This window comes from Charadrius vociferus, unplaced genomic scaffold, assembly GCF_000708025.1.
Source record: "Charadrius vociferus isolate BGI_N301 unplaced genomic scaffold, ASM70802v2 scaffold2003, whole genome shotgun sequence".
Classification (NCBI taxonomy): Eukaryota; Metazoa; Chordata; class Aves; order Charadriiformes; family Charadriidae; genus Charadrius; species Charadrius vociferus.
Window position 1 is genome coordinate 97,719 of NW_009647573.1, and position 11,131 is coordinate 108,849.

The 11,131-nt window shown below is 47.1% G+C and overlaps 1 protein-coding gene across 1 annotated transcript in view; it reads right to left on the reverse strand.

Annotated features, from left to right (window-relative positions):
* The window catches only part of LOC104282767 (fibrillin-2-like), a gene marked incomplete at its 3' end in the record, with an annotated part of 106,314 nt that extends 97,546 nt beyond the window's left edge, over window positions 1-8,768 (reverse strand). The window contains exon 1 of the mRNA XM_009880890.1: window positions 8,671-8,768. The remainder of the gene's footprint in view (window positions 1-8,670) is intronic.
* Between the last annotated feature and the right edge of the window lie 2,363 nt (window positions 8,769-11,131).

Consider the following 11,131-nt stretch of genomic DNA (forward strand, 5'->3'; position numbering starts at 1 on the left):
TTCCTGCTGGAGACCCTTTACTTTCCCTGGCCCCTGGAGCACCCCCACCTCCATCCCCAGGGATAACAGTGGTGTGAACTGGTGCGCAGCTCCCTCCTGAGCAAACCCTGGTAGTGTTAACGAGCATCTCTCTCAGCTGTGCTAATTAGCAACACTGACCTGGTCTCCGCTTGAGCCCAGACCAAGGAGCTGGGTCTCGGAAGACTTTAACATAAGATACTCAAAGCAAGAGGAGCCTTTCAAGCACCTGAATTCAGCAGTTGATCCTCCACTATGGCTCCCCTTAAGGAAACGGGGAGGTCTGGGAAGAGATGGAAGAGTGCATCACTAACTGCTCCTCCTCCCTGAACCCCGGAGGGGCTCTGGACAAGAAAGATTGATTTAAGTGAACGGAGACGACTTTTTCTTGGTTATTTTAGTGAACAGAAAGGAAGCCTTAACGTAAGTAGTTGTTTTCACCTCTGTTTTTATGTTTTAGTTATCTTTTCCTAGAGAATGAATGATCTGAAACTAAAGACAGCCTCGACACCTAATTTAGCACTTTCTTTAATTAACCAGGAAAATGTATGACATCAAAATATGTACCATTTAACTGAGCAATTATGTAGTTTCAAACAAAGTTGCTCAGGTGTTTACTGTTTTCATTTTTATATTATTAGAAAATGGGGAGAAATTAACTTACTTTTTCCAGATGGTTATTACATTTCTACTTCTAATATATATTAAATTGCCTTTGGATTGAAATTGAAACAGCATTAAATGGCCCTATTTAATGTTCAATGGTACTTCTCCTGTCTCTGTGCCCAGGGTTGAATTCCCTACCCTAATTTAGAGCAGAGGGCAGCTTTGGGTGCCTCGGGGACAGGCCATCTCCAATCCAGACATGCAGTCTTGAAAGATTACAGATCTCTCTATCTCAGCCCCCTTTCCTTCTCCTGCTGAGATGCAGCTATCTATCGGTAAGGGCATCAGTAAGGTGATGGAGCAAGAGACTACAATGAAGGGAAGTCTCACCAGGGACCTCCCCAGTACAAAACTGCAGCCCTGGCTCAAAAAATCCTCCCTGCCCTCAGGCAGAGGTCTCCTAGAACCCCTTGCACACGTGGACTCCAGACACACATACACAGAGAGAAAGCCAAGCTGAGAAGGTTGCCTGGTTGCCACCATGGTGGCTAGCTCACACCAAAATAAATCTCTATGCTTACAACAAAGTGCTGCCCAAGTTTAGGTGACCCGAGCCATGCAAATCCAACTGCAGGGTAAACACCCAAATTTTAGCTGAAAATTATAGAAAAAAAAAAAAAAAGAGACCAATGGAAATAATTTTTTAAAGTTGCATGATTATTACTCAGTTTCATAAATAGAATGAAACAAAATGCAAGGGAAGTCTTACAAAGACTGTATAGGATTTGGATTCCATCTACTTAGGTTAATGCCAAGTTCAAGCCCAATAATGTTTACAATATTTATATTTTTTTTTAGCAAAGAGGGTTTGTAAAATCTTTTATTATACAGCTTTTCTTTGTCAACAATACTATTTTTTCCCCTTTATTCCAATCTTTGCACATTTTGTATGAGTGACAGTAGAGAAACTCTTCCCTTATTCATGCACATTTAAGTTTAAATCCTATATATCAGCAAGGAACCATAAAGAAGACTTTCCTTTGAAAAACACTAAAAATGCAACTCATTTCCAGGAACTGCTTAACACTTTCATTTGGAAAGCAGCATTACCAACTCTTCCATTTCTCCCCCCCCCTTAAGTTCTGAAATAAATCAAAACTTCAAATCCAGTTCTTCATACTTCCAAACAAAACCCATATAACCTATTAACTTCTATGCCAGATAATCATTTGCCATGCCAATACTTGCCTTCATGTTTTCTGCCAATAACAAGAGAAACCAACCTGGGCCAGAAGTCCAAGATCAACCATTTCACAATATAAATCAAGACACAGGGAAAATTTAGGAACAAGAGTCTTAAGACAGAAGTTTCCAGCTGCTGCCTTAATTTTGTTCCTTCTGTTGTTCGTACTATTTAATCTCTGGCTCTGTGAATAAATATCAAGGCTTATATGTGTGGTGTATGTGGACCTGGAAGCAGCTAAGATGTGCTCAAGAGGTGACTGGATCACAGTGACAGAAGCTCCAGATGTACCCTCACTCTAAACTCGGCTTTAGCAAGCCTTGGAGCACAGGCACCCATGTCCTGCCCAAGGCAGAAATGTGGTAGGAGAAGACAAGAAAGCTTTGCTAGAGTTTGACCATGCTCTTCACTGCCATGTTCTTCCTCATAATTTCTAAGTGGAGATGCCCCAAAGCTACCTCCTTGAAGATGGAGAGTCCTATGAACATGCATTTCACCATCTCATAAGGAAATCAGTATTTAGAATAGAATACAATAGAATATTTCAGTTGGAAGGGACCTACAACGATCATCTAGTCCAACTGCAATGACATGTGGGCAACCACAAACAGCACAGTCCGTTACAGACAGGAATTTTTAATAAGTACTGGAGTCCCGTCGTTACTCTTTGGCTACACATGCGTGTAGTTTCAGTTGGTCTAGTTCACAGAATCACAGAATTTTCAGAGTTGGAAAGGACCTCTAGAGATCACCCAGCCCCACTCCCCCGCTAAAGCAGGGCTGCCCAGAGCACATCACTCAGGACTGCATCCAGGCGGGTTTTGAAAATCTCCAGAGAAGAAGACTCCACCCCCTCCCTGGGCAGCCTGTGCCACTGCTCTGTCACCCCAACTGCAAAGAAGTTTTTTTGTGTGTTGGAACGAAACTTCCTATGTTCCAACTTGCACCCATTGCCCCTCGTCCTGTCACTGGGAACCACTGAGAAGACTCTGGCTCCATCCTCCTTCAACCCACCCTTTAGATATCTGTAAGTAGTAATAAGGTCTCCCCTCAGCCTTCTCTTCTCCAGGCTAAAGAGTCCCAGCGCTCTCAGCCTTTCCTCATATGGGAGATGCTCCAATCCCTCAATCATCTTGGTTGCCCTTCGTTGGACTCGCTCCAGCAGCTGCCTGTCCCTCCTGAACTGAGGAGCCCAAAACTGGACACAGTATTCCAGTTGTGGCCTCACCAGTGTCGAGCAGAGGGGGAATATCCCGCAAATAGTGACATACCCCACAAATTTGCTTTTTTAAGTATTTAAATCACCATAGTTACAGAGACTTTTACACAATCAACCCACACAATCAGTAGGACAGAGTCTGGTTGCCTAAACCACAGAAAGGGGACATTTTAGCTTCCACTGCTTCTTAGTAGCACCTTGGCTCTTACTCTAACCAGGGTTTCATTTTCAAGAGAGATTTCTACAACTTCAAGGTCAAGAAAATATATTATTTTTTTTTTGGTAAGGAATGAAAGCTGAGCTTCTGCATTTAAAGGACTCCACTCTGGGACTTCGAGGAAATCAATACCTCTCACTAGATTTACAGGAGCAGTAGAGATGGTAACACTGCAGAAAAAATTTGCCGACTCCCACCCGGGCTTATTCCTTTCAACAAAGTCAACTAAAATGTTATGCTGCAACTTAGCAGAGGCAGAATCGAGGCCTGAATCATAACATCTGACAGTACTGGTTGTGTTTTGGGCATCAGCTCTTTTTAAAAGGCACGCGTTTCTGATAAACCTAAAGCAAGAATGAAGAAAATTACAATTGCTGCTGGTCCAAAAAAAAAACTTTCATAATTCCTGTACTAAGGTGCTCGTGGAACTGCAATGGCAGGGATGGAGTCAGATGGAAATGCATGGAAATTGCATGCTGGAAATCATCTGCTCTCTGTGCGCACCTCAGAGTGAACAGCAAAAGTGGCGAAACTCATCTCTGCTATTACAAACCTCCCCTTGACAGTAAACACCACCCCAGTGTCAGCTCCAGTTTAAATTGGTGCCATGCAGGCCCAGAATCACAGCCCATGGTTTTCCCTCTCCACTGCATCTGAGCTCCCAAGCTTCGGGAAGAATCCATTTACATCCCAACAGCCTTTAGCAGTCACAATGTGCCTTTTCTCTCCATTCCCCAATGGCAAGATGGAAACTAAGAAGGTGTCAAAAACCTACAGCTGAGCAGCTTGGAAACTCCTTGTATTCCCCATTCCCCACAATTAATTTAGACACCTCTCTGTCTTCTTGCGTAAGTCAGAGCAATGGAAGAGGTATGGCAAATGCCTCCCCAGACATCCTCTCTTCATCCATCTTCTCAATTGCAGTGGCCATTTCATAATTAATGGGCTTGACATAATTAGTTGTGTTTAAAGTCAGGCTATAGCTGAGCCTTTATTCTTACTTGAAAAAACAGGCAGCCATGGACTTACAGGAAATCGCACTGCCAGCGAACAGCTCAGCTGGCTGCAGACTAATCATCTTTTCTTTCCCCTTTGTTAAACACATTCTTGCTCTTGGAAACTGTTCAATAGTTCATTAAACTAATAATCCCATTCAAATCCTACCTCATAAATGGATTTGTCAGTGCTGTTCCTTTCAGGAGACGGTCATTTTAAATTGTCTCTACTTTAATGAGTTTAAGGACAGATTAAATCATGGCTTTGGCTGTGATTTATTGCTCCACATTGCTTTATTAATTGTTATTTGTAGAGGCATTGGTGAATAACAGGCTTGTTTATTTTGCATTTATTTCATGCTTTGCATTTAGTTCAGACTTTTCCCTTTATTAAAGGGGACTGGGATGGGAACGGAGCTCCAAATAAATATGTTTCCAGCAGAAACATATACAGTCTTTCCTCCTGCATTGCTGAACCCTCTTTTACCAACAAGACATCTCCAACTGTCCTCGTGGACAGTGAGCTCCAGACATCAGCAAGGAGAGCTTGTGTTGGTCACGTTGGAGTTACCAAAGAGCAGTTTCTCACTATGAGCTCTCTGATATTAAAGATCCCACGCATTTATTTTAGTACTAATTGACTAAGACTTCACACAAAGTAACCTGCCACCAAAAGAGCACAGAGATCCTGTGCTACTTGGCCTTACCAGATGTTCCTGGGAAACCCACAGGAAGTTTCTTCTGCTATCTGCTATGGGTAGGAGAAGACATTTAAGAGAAAACAAAGGATGAAGCAACAGATATGAGTGGGTATTTGATTATTCCAGAGTTGATAAAAGTTTCCCTATAAAGACATCTGGGTCCCACTTCTCTGTGTAGTTGCAGCGTCATTCTATTTACTTGTCCAAATTGTGATATAACACAAGTTTGAGGTGGAGACAATCTGTGGTTTCACCCACCCAAGGGAAAAGGAGGCACATATAAGAACAAATGGTAGAACAAAAGTCAGATCTAGCTTGACAAGCAAGGTGGCTGTCTTTTAAGTCCTCTAATGTGTGTGTCTGTCTGTCATATGCCTCTTTGGGAGCAAAAGTATTTCTGCCATGGACAAAATGATCTGCAAACGGCACGTTAACATTGTAAAAGGCTTTGCAATCTGGTAGTATAGAAGGTATTGAGCATGGTGTATGAAAAGAAAACAATTATTAACTTGCGTTGGCAAAACAAATGATTTCAAGGAACAAATAATCCAGGGTTACAGAGAGTCCAGAAGCCCTGAGCAGGTTTCCACAAAGGAGAAGAGGACTCTGCACTGCATCACCATTAGATCTAAGCAGCGAACCCTCAAAATCTGTTTGTCCATTTCCTTCCATTCAAAAAATCGATATACAAACTTCTAAACATTCTCACAGAAACCAGTGTTCTGGAGGGTGGCTGGGGGTGGTGGCCCAGGGCTCACCAGGGAAGCTGCCAGCTCAGGCCCATGTGATGCAGCTAAGCTTTGCTGTATTTTAATTCCAGTTCTATTTAAATTCCTTTCATGCAAGCCTCAGAACCAAAGATATTTCAGATGAAAGTTGGATTGAAATTAGTCTGTCTCTCTGAAAGAGAGAGTTGTGGGTCTTTGAAAGCAAACGCCAAAGCAAATATTTGAAATAGTGTCATAAACCATTAAAACAGACAGCACAGATAAATGTGTTTGAACATTCAGATGTGTGTTTAGGGGTGCGGCATTGCAGAATAAATGATTCCACAAATCACAATAGTCAAGATAAGACGCCCACACTGTAAAATAACACCAAATTTAAAAAACCAACCCTACTTTCCTTCACGTTTAAAATTCCACCAAGAAACTCATGGTTCATTCATTTCTGTTGCTAATGCAGTGCTAGCCTGTGAGTAAACCAAACCTTAAATTGTGACTTAGCTGATTTTCCCAAAGAAGCGTTATCCAACTCAGTTATATTTCACAGCAAAGAATCCCAATACCTTAAGACAGCAAAACTCAGGTCAGGGAAGATGTTGATCCACAACTGCAACTCTCCGGAATTGTTCCAAGAACGAGGGACTAGCGCTGTTTGGGGAATCTACAACAAAAACTACTGGGTCTGTGGCTCTGCAGGAGATGGCTTTCACTGGCTGCCAGACCCATCTACAGCATTGCAACTGGTGACATCTGTAGCTGCTTTCTAAGCCCAGTAGACATTATTTAAAACATCACTCTTCAATAGATTTCTCATCTCAAGTGGTTTTTATCTGCTTGAAAATCTCTATTTTACAAGCGCGACGTTGCTGAAGGGTTGGAAATCCTGAAGGAGAGATTTGGACACAAAACTGAGGAGACCGTCAGGGTCACTTGACACAGAGCATGGGAAGCGCCTGGGGCAGAAGCTCCAGCCACTGAGTTTTGCCAGCTTCCCCTCTGTTGCCCACCACGATTCCCTCCCTTGAAACAAGGCTGTTCTCCCAAGGGCCAAGAAACAATGATTCTTCAGTTGTCTTAAATTATAGTTGCACAGACTTCCTTAAACAGACCCTGCTCTTATCCCAGTGGGGATTTTTCTTTTCCTACAGCAACTGCTTCAGAGGGCATGAGGAAAGCAGAAGAGAAGTTGGAGGAGGTAGCAGTGTGGTCCTCAGTTCTCTGCAGGGGACTGGGAGCCAGACACTTCAGGCCTGATTCTGATCCCACCTCAAACTTCTTGTGTGGCATCTAAGAACTTACACAACTGATAATTTGGTATTACTTTACTTAAATGGCAGTCCATATCTGAGGCTTTAAAGTAGAGAAGGGTTTACAGAAGTAATTTCTAACTTGGGAATCCAAGCTTCATTTTTAAACCGCACTTGGGATTTGGATCCTTCAGACTCACCAAAAGTCAAAAGGATTTAAGCTGTAAATCATTTTTGAGACAGGATGTGGTCACCTAAGTCACTGAGTGCCATAAGACCGCTGGACACCAGTGACCTTCTCTGGGGTGCCAGTGGGAATGGCAACACTCATTGTTTCCTTGCTCTGCCCTTCCTTTCTCTTCACAGGGCTGCACGAGACAGGACTATCCATGCACACATCAACTCCTTCCCATCCTTTCTGTCCCCATTATGAGCACAGTAATCAACCCCACACAGCCCTGGGCAGGCAGGCTGAACAAGAGTCTCTGGATCTGATAGACTGTCATCCCATCGTTTTCAAGAAACGGCCTTCGTCCCCAATAGTCATAAAGATTTGGGATGTTTTATCTGAGGGATGAGGGACTCAAGGAGAGGAGCATGGCAAAAGTACTTACGGGTCATCTTAGGGGAGACCCAGGGTGTCTCTACCCTGCGAGTGAGCTCATGGCTGCTTTTGGTAGCTAGTTTTGAGAAGACCAAACCCCCAGGACACTTGCTGTCCATCTTTCCTGAATCTGCCGTAGCAGGAGGGAGTGGCCACGCACGTTCGAATTCCAAGAGCAGATGCCGCCAGCCCCACGGCCCTGCCCCTGGCAGCTCATCGGCCAGGCTCTGTGTTCCAGCTCCAGCCCAAACACAGCACATTTGACTGTCTGGGCTGAAAGCACAGCACTCCATCCCATTCAAGAAGCATTCCCCAGCAAATGCCGGAGGACTCTGGCACAGCCCAGGCTTTGCGCGTGTATCACGTTCTGCTCTGATTCTGCCCACTGACACAGGAACACTTTCCAGGAACTACAGCCAGGCAGACTTAAAATAACCCAGAATCAATGCTGGGGCCAGGAACCATCTTGAGAGCATGCAAACACAGCTGAGCTCCAGCACTGGCTTCGGGACTTTCTAGCTGAGCCCTGTCTCCCTCCTCAGGTGGAAAACGCTCACGGGTCCAGCTCTCGCACCGGTTTGTCTATAGGCAAGACCACAAGCCACAACTATGCCGCACAACAAGGGACAGTGTGACACCTTCACATTAGCAACAATCATCATGTAAAAACAGCCATCAGAGGCAATAACCTCTCAAACAGCCCACAGCATTGACAGGTAGCAGAGAGCCGAGGGTGACTCCAGGGTCAAAACCCGAGTTGAGAGCATCCCCACTAGCGACGGTAGAAAGCCCAGCCACAGCCGTCCCTCCAGGTAAATGCCCAGCAACCCTCCCACAAACAGGCAGGGTGTGGATGGCTCTTCACAGTCCTGGCAGGTCAGCCCTAAGGTGCCGTGATCCCCTCACAGAGCTCAGCGCACAGCTCGGCTCGCGTGGGAGTCCGCTTGGCTGTCCCCTGTGGCATGAGCTTTCCTCCTACCGTAGGTCTGCAGAGCAGACTCCTTCCTGAGCTCAAGGAAAGGCGAGTCTGTAAGCATGTGCTATGATAATAACCCAAGCTTTGCTTTGTAAAATAGAAAAGAACATTAAACGTACCCTCGTAAAGTGTCTTGGCCTCTTCTTCTCACTCTGTTTGCTGGCTGTCTTTCCTCGTAGCCTGCAAATCTGTCTGTCTGCAAGTCCCCTTCATATTGACCCTGGGCTTGTTCCACATACATAACTGCTGTACATCCCAGCATGAACCTGGCCAGCCATAATACCCCCATGATGGCACAGATTCCTCGATTCCCCCGGCTGCCCCGAAAGCTTCTTCCAGCTGGAGGGTCCCTGCTGCCTCAGCGGAGGATGGGTTTTGGCAGCAGCCCCTATGTGCCGAGGTGCCGTCCTGCCGTTCTCTTTCTAGAAGCAAAAGCAGAGGAAAGAGAAAGAGAGAGACACAAGTGTTCTTAAAGGCTTTCACATTGTTAAAATGATTGATCATCCCAGGCGGCCCCTCCCCAGAGTTAATACAGTGGGGTCAGACAGTCACACCCAGTTTGGCTCCTTGTACATGCTTCCAACATGTTCACAGCGTCCCTACCGCAGCATTGCCAAACCTTTCATTCCCAAGAGCTGGGAACCAAGAGATCTCCAAGAGTCATGGTTCTGCCCTTGCATCCATTTCCCTGACCTCCTGATGGAGAAATGAAGAGTGACAAAAGCACATCTGTCCTGGGCCTGCCCATGATGGTGGGTTACGATACCGACCTCGGCATAGTGCCTTGGTTAAGCAGAGCAACTGGAGATGCGAGGCTATGAAGGAAAAGGAGAACTTCAAGAAAGAGTTGATTCTATTTACGGACCATGTTCTGAGGTCCCACAGCTGTTTTACTGCATCGTACTCCAGACAGACCATGGCATGGGGATCAGTTGCTGGAAAACAACCTCCCCAATACCCAGTCATTCTAGCTGGCTGAGGGGAGAGGTCTGCTGGCAAACCCATCACAGGGACATGTAGACCAGTGCCGAGGCAGGCAGAAGGGTCATCGTGGGTTGGAGTGAGATGGAGGACAGTGCGCTAGGGCTAGAGTATGAAGACACGGTGCATTAAGCTAAGGAGGGTGAAGGCACAGAGGAGAAGGTGGAGGGCTGGGCATGCTGGAGGGATGTAGGAGAGCTCCTGAGCTGGGACAGGCAGCCAAGCACAAGAGGCCATGGGGAGGGAGATGATAGAGGCTCCAAAGCCTCTGTGGAGGGGAGAGAGTGGGCTGATGGAGGCAGCAAGGAGACCCCTCACTGCTCCGGCTGTGGACACACTTTGGGGTGAGCACAGCATAGTCAACTCTCCAGGGCTGGTCCGGCAACTGAGCCTATGAGATGGCCACAACCAGGCAGGGGCCAGATGCAGAGTTTGGCCCCGAATCTCACCAGGGCAGGTCCTCAGCCCCCAGAGAAAGTCCCTCCTGAGGAAAAAGGCAGGAGCCCAGCTTCCCCCCGGGGACAGGTGACATGGTGGAGGGGTCCCATGGGCCCAGCACAAGCAGAGCCGAGGGGTCAGCCCATGCTGTGGGGCGCTGAGGGGAGAAGGAGCCCACGGCCACCTGTGGAGCGGCTTTATCTTAGTCCTTACAGCCATCCCGGGTCTGAGAGGTTGCAGGCACTCAGGGTGGGGAAAGGAAAACAGCCCCAGGCAAAGGGGTACGGACCCCGGCCCAGCAGAGACCCCTGAGTGGGGGTGCCATCTTGTGAGGGGGGGGCGGCCTTGTCCTGAGGGTGCTGCTGCGGGCTGCCAGGAGCAGGCAGGGCGGCGAGGCCGGGCAGGCGAGGAGAAAACACAATGAAAAGGCTCTGTAAAACAGACGGTGCTCCACAGACTGTACCCCTTCCCTCCTGCTCCCTCATCTCCCCCCCAACCCCATCACCCCTCCGTTCCCCAAATCTCCCAGCCCCGCACGTGGAAACGGGGGAAACCTTCCTTCCTCCTCCCGGCTGGCGGAGGGGCTGGAAGCATCTCTCACCTCGAGACCCTCAAAAGTTTGTTCCTTCAGGAGGAGGAGGAGGAGGAGGAGGAAGAATCCTCCTGGGTCTCCCCTCCCAGAGTGGAAATAATCAGCCGTTTCTGCGCGAGGCTCCGCGTCCGCTCCTGCGCCGAGGGACAGGGCCCCCGAGCCTCCCCTTACTGTCCCCCTTGCTTTCCCACAGCAGCACTTTCCCGTTCCAGCCCAGCCCCAAAGCAGGCAAAAAAAAAAAAAAAAAAAAATCAGCCCAGACAAGGCAGAAAATGTGTCTGAACCACCAACCAAAAAAAAAAAAAGTAATAATTAAAAAAAAACCCCAAACACTTCTCCCAGTGCCCCAGCTGGGAATCTCTCAGCTCTTGAGGGCATGCATTTTTCAGGCTCTAATATTTCAAATGAGGTGAATGAGAAAGGCAAGAGTGGGAAGGGAAAAGGCAGGGCTGGGAGCGGAGGCAGAGACAAAGAAACTGCCCGTCCTGCAGCCCGAAGAGCTCCGCTGCTCCGCCACGCACGCCCGGCTGCCCACGGCTGCCCTACGATTATCGCCCGGCAGACAAAAG